General features: G+C 51.5%; 1 long non-coding RNA gene across 1 annotated transcript in view; it reads right to left on the bottom strand.

The window, feature by feature from the left end:
* Nucleotides 1-1,446: 1,446 nt before the first annotated feature.
* Nucleotides 1,447-9,230, bottom strand: part of LOC108447207 — a 17,520-nt gene continuing 9,736 nt past the window's right edge. Inside the window, exons 3-6 of the long non-coding RNA XR_001862627.1 lie at nt 5,397-5,550; nt 3,948-4,063; nt 2,420-2,546; nt 1,447-1,971 (exon numbers count right to left, since the gene is read on the bottom strand). This is a non-coding gene — a long non-coding RNA (uncharacterized LOC108447207). The remainder of the gene's footprint in view (nt 1,972-2,419; nt 2,547-3,947; nt 4,064-5,396; nt 5,551-9,230) is intronic.

The following is a 9,230-nucleotide window of genomic DNA, read 5'->3' as shown; positions in this document are numbered from 1 at the left end:
TCCTGCGCTGGGCTGGCTTTGACCCATTTGCAGGCAGCAAATACATGGAGGGGCCAGACGGAGGTGAGTCCCTGTGCCACAGGCAGGCTTGTCCTGTGAAATTACAAATATCAGCAAAATGGGGATTTGGAGGGTTTCTGTGTGCAAACAGTGTTGTGCTGGCATTAGGGATGTGACAATTTGCTGCCACATTTTGCAGGCAATGGGGAGTTTGGTGACTCTGCACCCACCATAAGCTGTTGCTCATGGAAATCACCGTGGGTTATCACTGCAGGGACACTGGAGCCTCCAGGGCTCATCACCGCACATGTCCTCACAGGGCTGCCCTGTGAAAACCCTGGGCAGAAATGATGGGTTGTGTGTGGCCATTCCTCCTGATTATGCAGTGAAGGATGGTTTCCATTAGTACCAGCACATAGCAAATCCAATCCTCACTTCCCATCTGGTTTACGGGCTTTTCCTCAAGTTTCCCATTGATTAAGGTGTGTGAGATGGATGAGCAGGGCTGGCGGGTGCTGGGTGTGCTACGTGTGCGATGCACGTCCAGAGAGATGCAGCAAGGCAGAGCCAGAGGAGAGGTGGGAATAGATGAAAGAAAACCCTTTGGTTTCACAACATCCACCTTGCTCTTCTGGGGAAGGTCTGAGGGGGCCGCTGCTGTCAGCAGGGGATGCAAAGGAAGGGAAAAGTATCTCCACAGGGAGCAGAGAAAGGTGAATGAGCTCTGGAAGCAGCAGGGAGGGTTTAGGGTATGGCAGTGAGAGAAGCTTTCTGAAGCTTTTCAGAAATAAGTGAAGATGGGAAAGGGGTTGCCTTCATGGGGGTGTGTGTGCAAAACCTCATTGTGTCTGTGTTAGGTGACAAAAAATGGATGAATCCCAGGAGAATCAGGCTGAATCCATGTCTGGAAGTGCTCTGCATCCCACTGCAATGGTCATCAATGATCATCATGGCCATCAAAACCTAGCTACAAGCTGTGTCACAGACCTTCCATCCCAAGGCCATTCACCATGATGTATCTGCCTGGGGAATAGTTACTCGTACCAATAAAACCTTGTGCCCTGTTGTGGGTCCAGTGATGTCCAGCTCAGCCTGGAACACCATGTGAGCTGGGTGAGAGCCTTGTCCAAATGCTAACTGCAACATTGGGACCCAGGTTTTGGTGCTCCCTGGTCCCTGCACTGCAACTGACCCATTTCCCACTGACATAATTTTGAAATTCAGAGTGGCAGTTTTCCCAGATGAACCCAAGGGACTTACCAGGGGTGTCAGGAAAGACAAACTTTGGTCCCACATGCTTTGCAGTGGATGTAGACTAAGGCAGAGCCTTCAGTTAACCCTTTTCCTGGGATTATTTGAAAACCTGGAGAATTACAGCGAGCCACCAACAATACAATAAATTTTGTGAGCTGAGAGGTTAAACAGAAGCTGCTGCAAAGAAATAACCCTGGCATTTTATATCTGTCCATGAATTACAGTTAAAATCCCACCACGTCCCACGCACGCTCGTTGCTCCGTACAGCAATAAGATTACAGCAAAGAGCTGGACGAGCAGGGAAGAATGTAATTTAAATGCTGCTTCTTTGAAAACTAAGCCCTTCTTTTTAAGGCACATTCAGAAAAGGAAAGTACAAATAACGCACCCAAAAGGTGCTATTTTTTCCAGGGGTGGGATGGCAGGGCTGGCACTGAGCTGCCTGCCCTGGGCAGCAGGATTGTCACCCTGTCCCTGCCTGTGGAGGAGGGACAAGACGGTGGGAGCTGTGCCTCTGCCTGTTCCAGTGCAAGGAGTTAAGCAAACAAAAGCCATTTTGCAAACATCCATGGTCCAGAGGTGTCCCTGGAATGCCAGGACAGGGAAGCCACTTGGCTTGTAGTCATCGGCTGGCCTTGCTGGCAGGAGCTGCCCTGTGAAACCCCACAGGGCCCCGGCCACAGGAGCTGGGGTTTTATCCTGTGCGTGATGAGAGCCTGTCGACATGGAGATTACAGTACAAATCAGGTTAAAACCCATTTATCTGACCCAAGCAGCCCGTGTGCTAGGATGTGCAGAGGCGTGAGGAGGACCATCACCGTGCTGATGGCTGCGCAGCTGCCGGAGAGCCCGACAAACCCCAGCCATGCAGCTGTGCACGGTGGGTAATCCAGGGCATGCAATAATTAAACTAGCAAACCTGGAAATAGCTCTTTCTGTAGCTCCAAGGCTTAACCAAATGAATGAAATTTGTGCTGGCATAATTAAAGTGATGTAGTTCAGGATCTTGTCTGCACCGGGGAGTTACTGCAGCTTGACTCTTTACTCTCTGGTGACAGCCCACGTGGAAGAACCCCCCAGCTCCAGCCCCTGCACAGCTCCAGTGCAGACTTCTCGCCATCAGGGTGCCCATTAACACCAGCCCATTAACACCAGCATTCAAACCTGTCCGGCAGCACAATGACTCCAGCATCCTCCAGCAGCTGCCCCCTCTCATTCCAGCCCACAGCAGCGATGGCAAAGCACCGGGCTCTCGGCCGCTGTCCCTGCTCCACTCCAGGGACTTGTAAATCTGCAGGAAAAATCAGTATTCTTCCATTTATATTCACTCAGCTCAAACAATCTCTTTTTTTTCTCTGCTTGCCCTTTTAGGCGTTAAAATAACCCCAGACTCACTAGTGGCCAGATGGTTTTGGGGATATCAATGGTAAAATCCTGCACACAAGTGAGCTGCCAGTGAAACTTGCCAGTGGAAAATAAGGCTTGGAGCTTCCGTGGAGCTTCATTTCCACAGCTGATGTGTCACAGCAGCACACAGGCTCTGGCAATGCCACCACTGCTGTCACCATGCAGCAGCCACCAGCTTTGCAGCTGGGAAAGTCCTGGGTAAATTCCCAGGAGATTTGTGCTCACTGAAACAATCCTGTCCCTGCCTTTTTCCTTCCCTTTCTAAATCTGGATTAAGCTTTCAGTCTGAAGAGGTGACATCAAATGTGATGGAGAGGAAGGAGGGGATGAGGTGGAGCAAGGCCCAAGGAGGTGGGGATAAGCAGCAGCTCTGTGTTGGTGCCCAGCCCTGGTCACAACACCACAGGTACAGAGAAATTAATTTCCAAATTCTTGAAACACACAGTTTATAAATCTCTGATCCCTGGCAGCTCTCAGTGAGAAACAGGGAAAATTACAGGGGAAATAGTGCTCCTGCTAGGATGGAAGAGCTCAGAACCGCAGGGATGACCAAGGAGGATGTGCCAATGGTTTTCTGCCATCCAGCACCTCTTCCAAGCACTGAAGGCAGCAGCCAAAGGGATTTAAACTGGGGATTAGAGAGGCTGCCTGGCTGCAATGATACACTTGGGGTACAGGGAGCAGAGCATCCCCAGCACCAGAGGTTTTAGCTGTAATTAGACCAACATCTGTCCGGCGATGGTTGGGGCTTGCGCAGTTGCTGTGCTGCTTCAGGCTGGGCTGGAGATTTCCCACAGGCTCCTCCTGCTTGGCTTTTCTGCAATTTCACAGATATCTGAATTTTTTTTTTTTTCACATCTGATGCGTTCTTCCTCTCCAGAAAGATTAAATCTTGATTGTCAGGTACTGGTGTAGCAGGCAAGATTTCCCTGCCTAGTCCAAATGTCATCCTGGTAAAAATGTTAGTAATAAAAAAGAAAAGAGAAAGGGTCCATTATGGACTCAGGCCTGAAAAAATATCCAAAAGGTGGACTCCAAAGTTTCGAAACAATTGAAGCTTGGTGGCCGAAGGGCACTCTGGGGACTGCTGGGCCCAGTATACACATCCATAGGGTGGGAAAATCAATCAAAGATAATTGCCTGTGTGCTGGTCTTGAACTAAAAAGGAGCAAACCCAAGCCTTTTCATTCATCCTGAATAGGTTTGGGGTTTATTGTTATTTTGGAAATTAGGGCAACGAAGGAAATGCCCATGTCAGGGGTGGTAGAATGGGCAGATGCCTTACCCGGAGAGGGTGCTGGGACTGGAACTGCACGGATGTGTCCTGGTGGCACCCATCCCACATGTGAAGTAGGAATCCTTCTTCCTCCTCTCCTGGTTGTTGCCACTATCCCACTTCATCTGAGAGCAACGTACCAGGGAGAAACACTGGAGTCAAGAGGGTGCTGGTAATAAACCGAGCCAACCCAACCCCACCCCTGGAAGAGCAGGTCTTGGAAAAGCCGGTTACACTGGTGCCACGTGGGGGATGTGTTGTCACCACGCAGGGGGAAGCTATTTCAAGTTCCCCCAAAGGAAAGATGGCTGTTGGTGTTTGGATGATGGCTCCAGGGCTGGACTTGGGATCAAAAGCTGGACTCCTAGAAGGGGCAGGGGGACACCAGGAAGCGACAGCTGCTGTCTGCTCTCTGTGGCAGCTCTTCTATTCACCCCCAGGTAGGGTGATGTACCAAGGACCCAGCTGTGACTGGCACAGAATGAGCCCCCCCTCCCCACATTTTCACTTCCCAGCAAATCCCACTGCACTGGAGCAAGCACCAGGAGCAGAAACACGAGAGGAGAGAGATGAGCCTGGGGGTGGAGAGATGCGAAGATCAAACCAGCAGCGATTTCAAAATAAAATCCGACAGCCCAGGGAAAACATGGTGTGTCCTTGCCGAGGCTATCTTTTATGCCAATTAAAAAAAAAAATTGGCATGGCACAAAGGAGAGATGCATGGTATTTCCTGAAAAGGGTGTGGGGAGCATCCTTGGAAAGCCTGCCCTGCACAATGTGCTTGCTGTTTCCAGAAAAATAAAGTTTGCTGTGACCCACCTGTCCCTAAAAAGCAGCTATTTAGGGCTGGAACATGGTCAGCCCAGAGTCAGTGGCTGGGTCTGTCCTGACTGCAGAGCAGCTGGCACCTTTGCCAGGATTTGGGGTTTGGCATTTACCTGCAGCTCTTTAATTGCTGCAAAATGTCTTAGAAAAAAAGGTAGGAGAGCTGCCCAAGCACCAAGTGCTCACAACTAAAGGTTTTTCCCCTATAGCTTTTGGCTGGTGTCCTTAACCCCCCTAGCAGCCCCCAGAGCTGTGACAGAATAGGACAGGAGGGGTTTTCTCCTTTGCCACTTTTAGATTTTGGGAGTATTTTGACTCAGCTGGGAATCTGGGGGGTTTAGAGCAGCAGCTTTGGGGTTTGCCAGAGAGACAGCTGTGGGAGTGATGGGTGAGAGCAGTCCTGTGGGACTGTGGAGGGGCTCTGCTGGTAAAGGACAGGAGGGCTGCCCTTGGGAAGGGACAGTTTTTGGTGGAGAAGGGGGTGTGCCATGTTTGTGTCCCCTCATCCCCTGGCAAGCTGGGACCGGGACTCACTCCTCATCCCAGTGGCAGAGCATGCTTCGGGCTCACCAAGGGCATTTCTGGAGGTTTCGGCAGCATAGCAAGACTTGCCAAATCTCCAAGCGAGCTTACCTTTGACATGGAATTTCAACGGGGGAGCTTGGAAAACAAACACAAACCCACAGTATGGATAGGTTTTCTTTTTTCTGAGCTCTGCTCAGAAGCTGCAGGCAGGCAGTATTTGGGTGACCAGACTGGATCCAATGTTTTCTGGGCGGCCACGATGCTGAAAGAGAAGCAGCTCCACCTTAGGGCAGGCGCTGGTGCTGGAGCAGGGCCGACCTCGACATCAATCCAACCATCAGCCATCGCCCATCAATGATCATCTGTGCCAGGGACTGGCAACATCTGCTTCAGCCTGCAGCCAGGCTTCGAGCCAACACCAAGGTCTCAAGACTTGGGATCAGTTTGGGGCTGAGAATTTAGAGTTTTCCTTTGTCACACTGAAAAAACCAAACCCTCCAATGTTTATTTCTTTCCTAATGAGTCTGGGAGGTAAAAAAGCCTGTTTTCAGCAAATCACACTTTGCATCCTGCAAAAGCCCCCTGAGACCCACAGCAGGTGGAAATCCCACACGGAACAAAACTCCACAACAATAAAAACTCATCCTAAGTGGAAAAAGACTATCTAAAAAAAAAAAACCAAAACAAAACAGTCAAAGACAAAGCAGGGTTCTATGGAGCCCTGGACATATCTGGATTAATCCCATAAAAATCAGCTGTTGGAGAATATCGGCTTCCCCGCAGGAGACAGCAGGAGAGATGCTAACCTGGTCTCGATTTGAAAGCTGCTTATTAGTCCTCATCAAGCATAATTATGCTTCAAAGCCAAATGAGATGTCCAACTGAATTCTGAACACACGTTAATGTTTTTAAATGTGAAAAAACCCACAAAAACCCATTTACTGAATCCCAGCCAGGCTCCAAATGTTAAAATAGATGCTGCTAATGGCTCTGGGAAGGGAGGGCTGGAGTGTCACTGCAGCTTTGCCAATTAAATGGTTATTATTGACCAATTAGTCAGGAATCAACCCTGGTTTTAGTGATATCTGATTAAGTGTGTCCTGCAGATCAGCCTCAGTTGTTATCCAGGGGAAAGAAACACCTCTCCATCAGCCCCCCCGGATACTCAGACTGGGCAGGGTTTGTGCCCATCCTGCTCATGAAAAATCTCTTTTTCTTCCAGCACTACAACTCTCCTGGGGGAAACACATCTCAAGGACCTATCTAGGCACGGCAAAACCTTTCAGAGCTGGGAAGGAAATGGGAAGGAAATGAGGGAAAAGGGGAAAATTAACCACACGCAGAGGGTGGCTTCTCCCCCCGCAGCTCACAGGTTGCTGCTGCCCAGCACATGCTGGGCCATGCCCATTCACAGGCTTTTCCAAATATTATCCCAATATTTTCTTTCAGTTCCCAGATAAATGGGCCTCTTCAGCAGGCTTTAAGCTCACTCTGTTCCAACGTTTTCTTTAAAGCAGCAGAGGAAACGTTTGAGTTGCACCAAGCTGCTGAATCCCACTTTCAGGGCTGAGCTGCAAGGGGTTTTCTGAGAAAAAATAGGGGCAGTGTTGGGCTTCTTCCTTGTTTCATCAGGAAATACGAAGGAGGCCACATCACCCCTTAATCTTCCTTTCTTCCTGCCTCCTCTCCAACCTGTGGTCTGTCTTTCCCATGCTTTCCTGTGGTCTTCAGAAATTTCTGAGCATATCCCCAGCTTTCCATAGTACCCCATGGGCAAGCAGGAGCATCCTCCTGCAGAGCATCCTGCCTCTGAATACCCCTGAGACATGGGGAAACTCCAGGGGACCTTGATATCTCCTGTGGGGCTGGGACAGCAAGGCCACAGCACCCAAGTGAGCTGAGGAAAGTGCCTATGCAACAGCCAGGGAGGGTGATGCCAGACAAAAGGTACGAAAGCACAAAAAAAGAGCAGAATTTCAGAAAATGTCAGTGCAAAGAGCCACTTCCTTCCAAGGACTGGGTGCAGCAACTTGTAGAGGGTCCATCCAACCAAAATTATAGTGGATGAAGGACGTTGCAAGCCCAGGGATGCTGGTGTGGTTGAGCAGAGGATTACTGCTCACCTCTTTGTTCCAGGTGAGAAGATACCTCTGGATGCCCTGGCTAGCTTGGACAGCATCTGGGCAGAGAGAATAGCCCTTGGACACAGGGACAGGGCAGGTAAGAAGCTGTATGTGGATCTGAGGTGCAACAGGGTGAAGGAGGGGAAGAAAAATTTAAAGACATTGTGGCTCTGGGAGTCTCTGATAGGCTGGAGGGAGACAAGAACAGACCTGATACAGGGGGGCACTGCTCAAGGCATTTCCTGGCTTCTTACTCTGCCCTAGACACCTACAACTGGTGCTTACAGGGTCTGGAGGGGGGTGAGGGAGGTGATGCTCCCCAGGCACTGAGACATGTGGGGTCCATGGGGATGTGTCCTTGGGAAATGCCACTAAGAACTCCAAACCTGTGATGTGCAGGAGCATCCCCAAAGTGATACCCAAAGGGGTCCAGCCCTGGTGATGGGACAAGCTCGGTGATTGGGGACTGGATGTGGCCCTTTCCCTCCTTCTCATCTGGGTTACCCGTCCTGGAAAGGGGGGAATCCCGTTTTCCCGGGCCGCAGGATGGGGCATGAAGAGGCCAACAGCCTCAGCAGATGTGGGATCTGTGGTGGTCCCTGCCTGCCCCCGTCTTCTGGAGCAGTGCAAAGGCTGCATCAGCTCATTTCCTCCCACCTTTCCTTTACCCCCGAGCATCCCTCAGGGCCAGGGCACGGAAATTCCCCGCAGGGCCGTGCCACGGTTGTCCGGGTGCAGCCGGGGGCGTGGAGGAGATGCCACGGTCCCCGGAGCCCGGGGAGTCCGGGGAGCCCCAAGGCCGCCCGCGGCCGGTGCGCCGGGCCGGCACTAGGTGGGGATGGCACCACGCCGCGGGGAGGAGGAAGGGCGGGAGGAAGGGCAGCACCGGGGCTCGGGCTGGGCTGCTGCTGCCCGGGGAGGAGCGGGGGCTCGGGCTGCGGTAGATTGACAGGATGGGCTGAGAGGGGCTAAAGGGAAAGGCTGAGGGGAGGGATGGAACAAGGATGCAGGCGGTATGGCCGGGATGCTGGAGACAGAGTGGCAGGGATGTTGGTGGCAGCAAGGACCCGGTACCACGTCAGGCTGCCGAATCAGGCATTACTGCAAAGGCTGTGGCTGGCAGACAATCTGAGTCCTCTCCTTGCCCCACTCAGGCTCGTAACGGTCATTACTGACATTAATTACATTTTGAAATTTTAGAAGGGAAGTATTTCCTACATGTTCTCAGTCAGTTTTTCTTCTGGATCCCACAGCTTGTTTCATCCATGGGTCTGTGCTAAAGTGGGACACTGGCATGGCTGAGAGCTGGGCAGTTGGTCCCCAAGCTCTTGGCCTCATTGGAAAGGCTGAGAGGAGGCCACAGTGCTGGGAGAGGGATGCAAAGTGCTTGTGGTCCCAGTACCACCTCACTGCAGGGCTAAAGGGGGATGAACCCCTGTCAGGGAGAAAACTCTGTCACAGGAGAGGGTTTCACACTGGCTGCTTGGCCAATGGCAGTACGTGCAGAACCTGTCTTGCACACAACAGGCCAATGCAATAAGCCCTGCACGTGAAAAGGTTTACTTGCTGTAAATCTTTGCGGAATTCACTTGATCCAATCCTACCTCATGAGTCACCAGCAAAACCAGGGCACAGCTGTAAATTTCACCCCCTCCCTGCTCACGCCAAGACTCAGCTCATTTCCACAGCCACTGCACAAGGCATCTTCAGGGAAAGCATCACCCTGAAGTCCTGATCCAGGAGACAGGATTTTTCCAGCCTCCTCCTGCAGGGACCCAAGCACTGGCAGCAGGGATTCGGCCAGCAGCACCTGCAGGGG

Source organism: Corvus brachyrhynchos, unplaced genomic scaffold (assembly GCF_000691975.1).
Source record: "Corvus brachyrhynchos isolate BGI_N302 unplaced genomic scaffold, ASM69197v1 scaffold200, whole genome shotgun sequence".
Taxonomy (NCBI): Eukaryota; Metazoa; Chordata; class Aves; order Passeriformes; family Corvidae; genus Corvus; species Corvus brachyrhynchos.
Note: the sequence above shows the minus strand (reverse complement) of the source record. Positions and strands in the feature narration are given on the sequence as shown.